The sequence below is a fragment of the Magnolia sinica genome, chromosome 11, assembly GCF_029962835.1.
Source record: "Magnolia sinica isolate HGM2019 chromosome 11, MsV1, whole genome shotgun sequence".
Classification (NCBI taxonomy): domain Eukaryota; kingdom Viridiplantae; phylum Streptophyta; class Magnoliopsida; order Magnoliales; family Magnoliaceae; genus Magnolia; species Magnolia sinica.
The window spans coordinates 79,207,637-79,214,199 of NC_080583.1; positions in this window are offsets into that span (position 1 = coordinate 79,207,637).

The window sequence follows — 6,563 nt, forward strand, 5'->3', positions numbered from 1 at the left end:
TTATAACCTAAAACTATTTCCAAATCCCAAAACCTATTACCTAAACCAACCTTTCCTTAAACCTATAACCTAAACTCAATTCCCTAAAGCTAAACCTACACCTAATTCTAATCTCAACTCCTAACCTAAACCTAAACCTAAACTTGAAAACCCAAACTTAAACCCAATCCCGAACTGAACCCTACTTTCAATTTTTGTTGGTGTGTGCCAATTGAGTGTTCACTATGCCAAAACTGCAAAAAAAAAAAGGACGGTCAAAACCGTCTCAAATGACCAAAAAGGACGGTCATGGACCGTCGCAAGGGCCGTCAAATTTTGACGTGTCGTATTACTTAAAGGACGGTCGAAAACCGTCATTTTTATTCACGAAAAAGGACGGTCATGGACCATCCTAAAAAGGACGGTCGTTCGGGCAGTCTCTTATGAGCCTTTAAAGGAGGGCCACGTCCTTAAAAAGGACGGTCATGGACCGTCCTTAAAAAAGACTGTTGTAAACCGTCTCTGATGGGCCTTTAGAGGACGGCCATTGACCGTCCTTTTTAAAGACGGTCATAGACCGTCCTTAAAAAGGACTGTCATGGTCCGTCTCTTATGGGCCTTCAAAGGACGGCCACAGACCGTCCTTAAAAAGGACTGTCATTGACCGTCCCTTATAAGAGGGTCAATATACACCTGTTACATCATCATATTCTTCCTGATATACACCTGTTATATAATATATTTCATCATATTCACATTCACATTCATCTAAACCTAAACTACGTAAATCCAACATAAACTACATTCATCCAAACATAAACTACATCCATCTAAACCCAAACTACGTAAATCCAACATAAATTACATTCATCCAAACACAAGTAATCTTATCCACATTACATTCATCCACACATAAATACATATAAGTTTAACATCATGACTAAAAAAAGAAAAAAATCAGAACAATTTTCTTTTTGTGTCTTTCACTGAAAAAAATATTAAACCAACAAAACATTATAATTCAGAATCATGAAGAATTGCATAAACTTCTTCCAAAAAAGTGAGCACTTTTTAAAAATAAAACGGATCATAAGTATAGGATTAGGTTTTAGGTTATAGGTTATAGGTTTAGGTTTAGGTTATAGGTTTAGGTTTAGGTTTAGGTTAAGGTTTAGGCTTAGGTTATAGGTTTAGGTTAAGGTTTAGGTTTTAGTTATAGGTTTTAGCATATAGGTTATAGGCTAGCTTTAGGGAATTAAGAATAGGTTAAGGTTAAGGTTTAGGTTTAGGAAATCGGGTCTGAGTTCGGGATCGGGTTTAGGTTTGGGTTATCAAGTTTAAGTTTAAGTTTAGGTTAGGGAGTTGAGATTAGGATTAGGTGTAGGTTTAGGTTTAGGTTTAGGTTTTAGGCTTATGTTTAGGTTATAAGTGCAGGTAATAGGTTTAGGTTTATGTTAGGTTATAAGTTAACGTTTAGGTTTAGGAAATCGAGTTCAGGTTCGAGATCGGGTTTAGGTTTGGATTAGGGAGTTGAGATTAGGATTAGGTATAGGTTTAGGTTTAGGGATTTGAGAATACATTTAGGATTAGGTTAAGGTTTAGGTTTAGGTTTAGGTTTAGCTTATAAGCAATAGGTTTTAGGTTTAGGTTTAGGATTACAGGTTTAGGTATAGCTTAAGGCTTACGTATAGGATACAAGATAAAGTTTAAGGGAATTGATAATAGGTTAAGGTTTAGGTTTAGGAAATCGGGTTCGGGTTCGAGATCGGGTTTAGGTTTTGGGTTTTCAAGTTTAGGTTTAGGTTTAGGTTAGGGAGTTGAGATTAGGATTAGGTGTAGGTTTAGGTTTAGGGATTCGACAATACATTTAGGTTTTAGGTTTAGGTTAAGGTTTAGGTTTAGGAAATTGAGAATAGGTTAAGGTTTAGGTTTAGGAAATCAGGTTCGGGTTCGGGATCGGGTTTAGGTTTTGGTTTTTAAGTTTAGGTTTAGGTTTAGGTTAGGGAGTTGAGATTAGGATTAGGTGTAGGTTTAGGTTTAGGAAATCGGGTTCGGGATAGGGTTTAGGTTTGAGTTTTCAAGTTTAGGTTTAGGTTTAGGTTAGGGAGTTGAGATTAGGATTAGGTGTAGGTTTAGGTTTAGGGATTTTAGAATACATTAAGGTTTAGGTTTAGGAAATCGGGTTTGGGTTCGTGATAGAGTTTAGGTATGAGTTTTCAAGTTTAGGTTTAGGTTTAGGTTATGGAGTTGTGATTAGGATTAGGTGTAGGTTTAGGTTTAGGGATTTGAGAATACATTTAGTTTATAGGTTTTTGTTTAGGTTATAGGTTATAGGCTTAGGTTAAGGTATAGGTTCAGGTTTCGGTTTAGGTTATAAGCAATGGGTTTAGAGAATTGAGAATAGGTTAAGGTTTAGGTTGAGGAAATCGGGTTCGGGTTTGGGATCGGGTTTAGGTTTGAGTTTTCAAGTTTAGGTTTAGGTTTAGGTTAGGGAGTTGAGATTAGGATTAGGTATAGGTTTAGGTTTAGGGATTTGAGAATACATTTAGGTTTTAAGTTTATATTTAGGTTATAGGTTACAGGTTTAGGTTAAGGTTATAGGTTATAGGTTTAGGTTAAGGTTTAGGTTAAGGTTTAGATTTAGGTTTAAGAATATGAAAATACATTTAGGTTTTGGGTTTAGGTTTAGGTTATAGGTTACAGGTTTAGGTTTAGGTTTAGGTTTATGCTATAGGTTATAGGTTTAGGTTACGGTTTAGGTTTAAGTTTAGGTTATAAGCTATAGGTTTAGGGAATTGAGAATAGGTTAAGGTTTAGGTTTAGGAAATCAGGTTCGGGTTCGGGATTTCGGGTTTAGTTTTGGGTTCTTTTTCGGTTCGAGTTTAGGTTTGAATTTTCAAGTTCAGGTTTAGGTTTAGGTTAGGGAGTTGAGATTAGGATTAGGTGTAGGTTTAGGTTTAGGGATTTGAGAATACATTTAGGTTTTAGGTTTATGTTTAGGTTATAGGTTATAGGTTTAGGTTAAGGTATAAGTTTAGGTTTCGGTTTATGTTATAAGCAATTGGTTTAAGGAATTGAGAATAGGTTAAGGTTTAGGTTTAGGAAATCGGGTTAGGGTTCGGGATCGGGTTTAGGTTTTGGTTTTCAAGTTTAGGTTTAGGTTTAGGTGAGGGAGTTGAGATTAGGATTAGGTGTAGGTTTAGGTTTAGGGATTTGAGAATACATTAGGTTTTAAGTTTAGGTTTAGGTTATAGGTTATAGGTTTAGGTTAAGGCTATAGGTTATAGGTTTAGGTTAAGGTTTAGGTTAAGGTTTAGATTTAGGTTTAAGTGATTTGAGAATACATTTTGGTTTTAGGTTTATGTTTAGGTTATAGTTTATAGGTTTAGGTTTAGGTTTAGGTTAAGGTATAGGTTTTGGTTTCGGTTTAGGTTATAAGCAATAGGTTTAGGGAATTGAGAATAGGTTAAGGTTTAGGTTTAGGAAATCGGGTTTGGGTTCAGGATCGGGTTTAGGTTTGGGTTATCAAGTTTAGGTTTAGGTTTAGGTTAGGGAGTTTAGATTAGGATTAGGTGTAGGTTTAGGTTTAGGGATTTGAGAATACATTAGGTTTTAAGTTTAGGTTTAGGTTATAGGTTATAGGTTTAGGTTTAGGTTTAGGTTTGGTTTTGGTTTTGATTTAGGTTATAGATTATAGGTTTAGGTTAAGGTTTAGGGAAAGGTGGTTTTGATTTAGGTTATATGTTATAGGTTTAGGTTAAGGTATAAGTTTAGCTTTCGGTTTAGGTTATAAGCAATTGGTCTAGGGAATTGAGAATAGGTTAAGGTTTAGGTTTAGGAAATCGGGTTCGGGTTCGGGATCGGGTTTAGGTTTAGGTTTTCAAATTTAGGTTTAGGTTTAGGTTAGGGAGTTGAGATTAGGATTAGGTGTAGGTTTAGGTTTAGGGATTTGAGAATACATTTAGGTTTTAGGTTTATGTTAAGGCTATAGGTTACAGGTTTAGGTTAAGGCTATAGGTTATAGGTTTAGGTTAAGGTTTAGGTTAAGGTTTAGATTTAGGTTTTAGGTTTATGTTTAGGTTATAGGTTATAGGTTTAGGTTTAGGTTTAGGTTAAGGTATAGGTTTTGGTTTCGGTTTAGGTTATAAGCAATATGTTTAGGGAATTGAGAATAGGTTAAGGTTTAGGTTTAGGAAATCGGGTTTGGGTTCAGGATCGGGTTTAGGTTTGGGTTATCAAGTTTAGGTTTAGGTTAAGGTTAGGGAGTTTAGATTAGTATTAGGTGTAGGTTTAGGTTTAGGGATTTGAGAATACATTAGGTTTTAAGTTTAGGTTTAGGTTATAGGTTATAGGTTTAGGTTTAGGTTTAGGTTTGGTTTTGGTTTTGATTTAGGTTATACGTTATCGGTTTAGGTTAAGGTTTAGGGAAATTTGGTTTTGATTTAGGTTATAGGTTATAGGTTTAGGTTAAGGTATAAGTTTAGCTTTCGGTTTAGGTTATAAGCAATTGGTTTAGGGAATTGAGGTTTAGAAAATCGGGTTCAGGTTCGGGATCGGGTTTAGGTTTTGGTTTTCAAGTTTAGGTTTAGGTTTAGTTAAAGGAGTTGAGATTAGGATTAGGTGTAGGTTTAGGTTTAGGGATTTGAGAATACATTTAAGTTTTAGGTTTAGGTTATGGCTATAGGTTACAAGTTTAGGTTAAGGCTATAGGTTATAGGTCTAGGTTAAGGATTAGGTTCAGGTTTAGATTTAGGTTTTAGGTTTATGTTTAGGCTATAGGTTATAGGTTTAGGTTTAGGTTTAGGTTAAGGTATAGGTTTTGGTTTCGGTTTAGGTTATAAGCAATAGGTTTAGGGAATTGAGTATAGGTTAAGGTTTAGGTTTAGGAAATCGGGTTTGGGTTCAGGATCGGGTTTAGGTTTGGGTTATTAAGTTTAGGTTTAGGTTAAGGTTAGGGAGTTTAGATTAAGATTAGGTGTAGGTTTAGGTTTAGGGATTTGAGAATACATTAGGTTTTAAGTTTTGGTTTAGGTTATAGGTTATAGGTTTAGGTTTAGGTTTAGGTTTGGTTTTGGTTTTGATTTAGGTTATAGATTATAGGTTTAGGTTAAGGTTTAAGGAAAGGTGGTTTTGATTTAGGTTATATGTTATAGGTTTAGGTTAAGGTATAAGTTTAGCTTTCGGTTTAGGTTATAAGCAATTGGTCTAGGGAATTGAGAATAGGTTAAGGTTTAGGTTTAGGAAATCGGGTTCGGGTTCGGGATCGGGTTTAGGTTTTGGTTTTCAAGTTTAGGTTTAGGTTTAGGTGAGGGAGTTGAGATTAGGATTAGGTGTAGGTTTAGGTTTAATGATTTGAGAATACATTTAGGTTTTAGGTTTAGATTATAAGTGCAGGTAATAGGTTTAGGTTTAGGTTAGGTTATAGGTTAAGGTTTAGGTTTTAGGCTTAGGTTTTAGGTTTATGTTTAGGTTATAGGTTATAGGTTTAGGTTTAGGTTTAGGTTAAGGTATAGGTTTTGGTTTCGGTTTAGGTTATAAGCAATAGGTTTAGGGAATTGAGAATAGGTTAAGGTTTAGGTTTAGGAAATCGGGTTTGGGTTTAGGATCGGGTTTAGGTTTGGGTTATCAAGTTTAGGTTTAGGTTAAGGTTAGGGAGTTTAGATTAGGATTAGGTGTAGGTTTAGGTTTAGGGATTTGAGAATACATTAGGTTTTAAGTTTAGGTTTAGGTTATAGGTTATAGGTTTAGGTTTAGATTTAGGTTTGGTTTTGGTTTTGATTTAGGTTATAGATTATAGGTTTAGGTTTAGGTTAAGGTTTAGGAAAAGGTGGTTTTGATTTAGGTTATAGGTTATAGGTTTAGGTTAAGGTATAAGTTTAGCTTTCGGTTTAGGTTATAAGCAATTGGTTTAGGAAATTGAGAATAGGTTAAGGTTTAGGTTTAGGAAATCGGGTTCGGGTTCGAGATAGGGTTTAGGTTTTGGTTTTCAAGTTTAGGTTTAGGTTTAGGTGAGGGAGTTGAGATTAGGATTAGGTGTAGGTTTAGGTTTAGGGATTTGAGAATACATTTAGGTTTTAGGTTTAGGTTTAGGCTTAGGTTTAGGTTATAGGTTAAGGCTATTATAGGTTTAGGTTAAGGTTTAGGTTAAGGTTTAGATTTAGGTTTTAGGTTTATGTTTAGGCTATAGGTTATAGGTTTAGGTTTAGGTTTAGGTTAAGGTATAGGTTTTGGTTTCGGTTTAGGTTATAAGCAATAGGTTTAGGGAATTGAGTATAGGTTAAGGTTTAGGTTTAGGAAATCGGGTTTGGGTTCAGGATCGGGTTTAGGTTTGGGTTATTAAGTTTAGGTTTAGGTTAAGGTTAGGGAGTTTAGATTAAGATTAGGTGTAGGTTTAGGTTTAGGGATTTGAGAATACATTAGGTTTTAAGTTTTGGTTTAGGTTATAGGTTATTGGTTTAGGTTTAGGTTTAGGTTTGGTTTTGGTTTTGATTTAGGTTATAGATTATAGGTTTAGGTTAAGGTTTAGGAAAATGTGGTTTTGATTTAGGTTATAGGTTATAGGTTTAGGTTAAGGTATAAGTTTA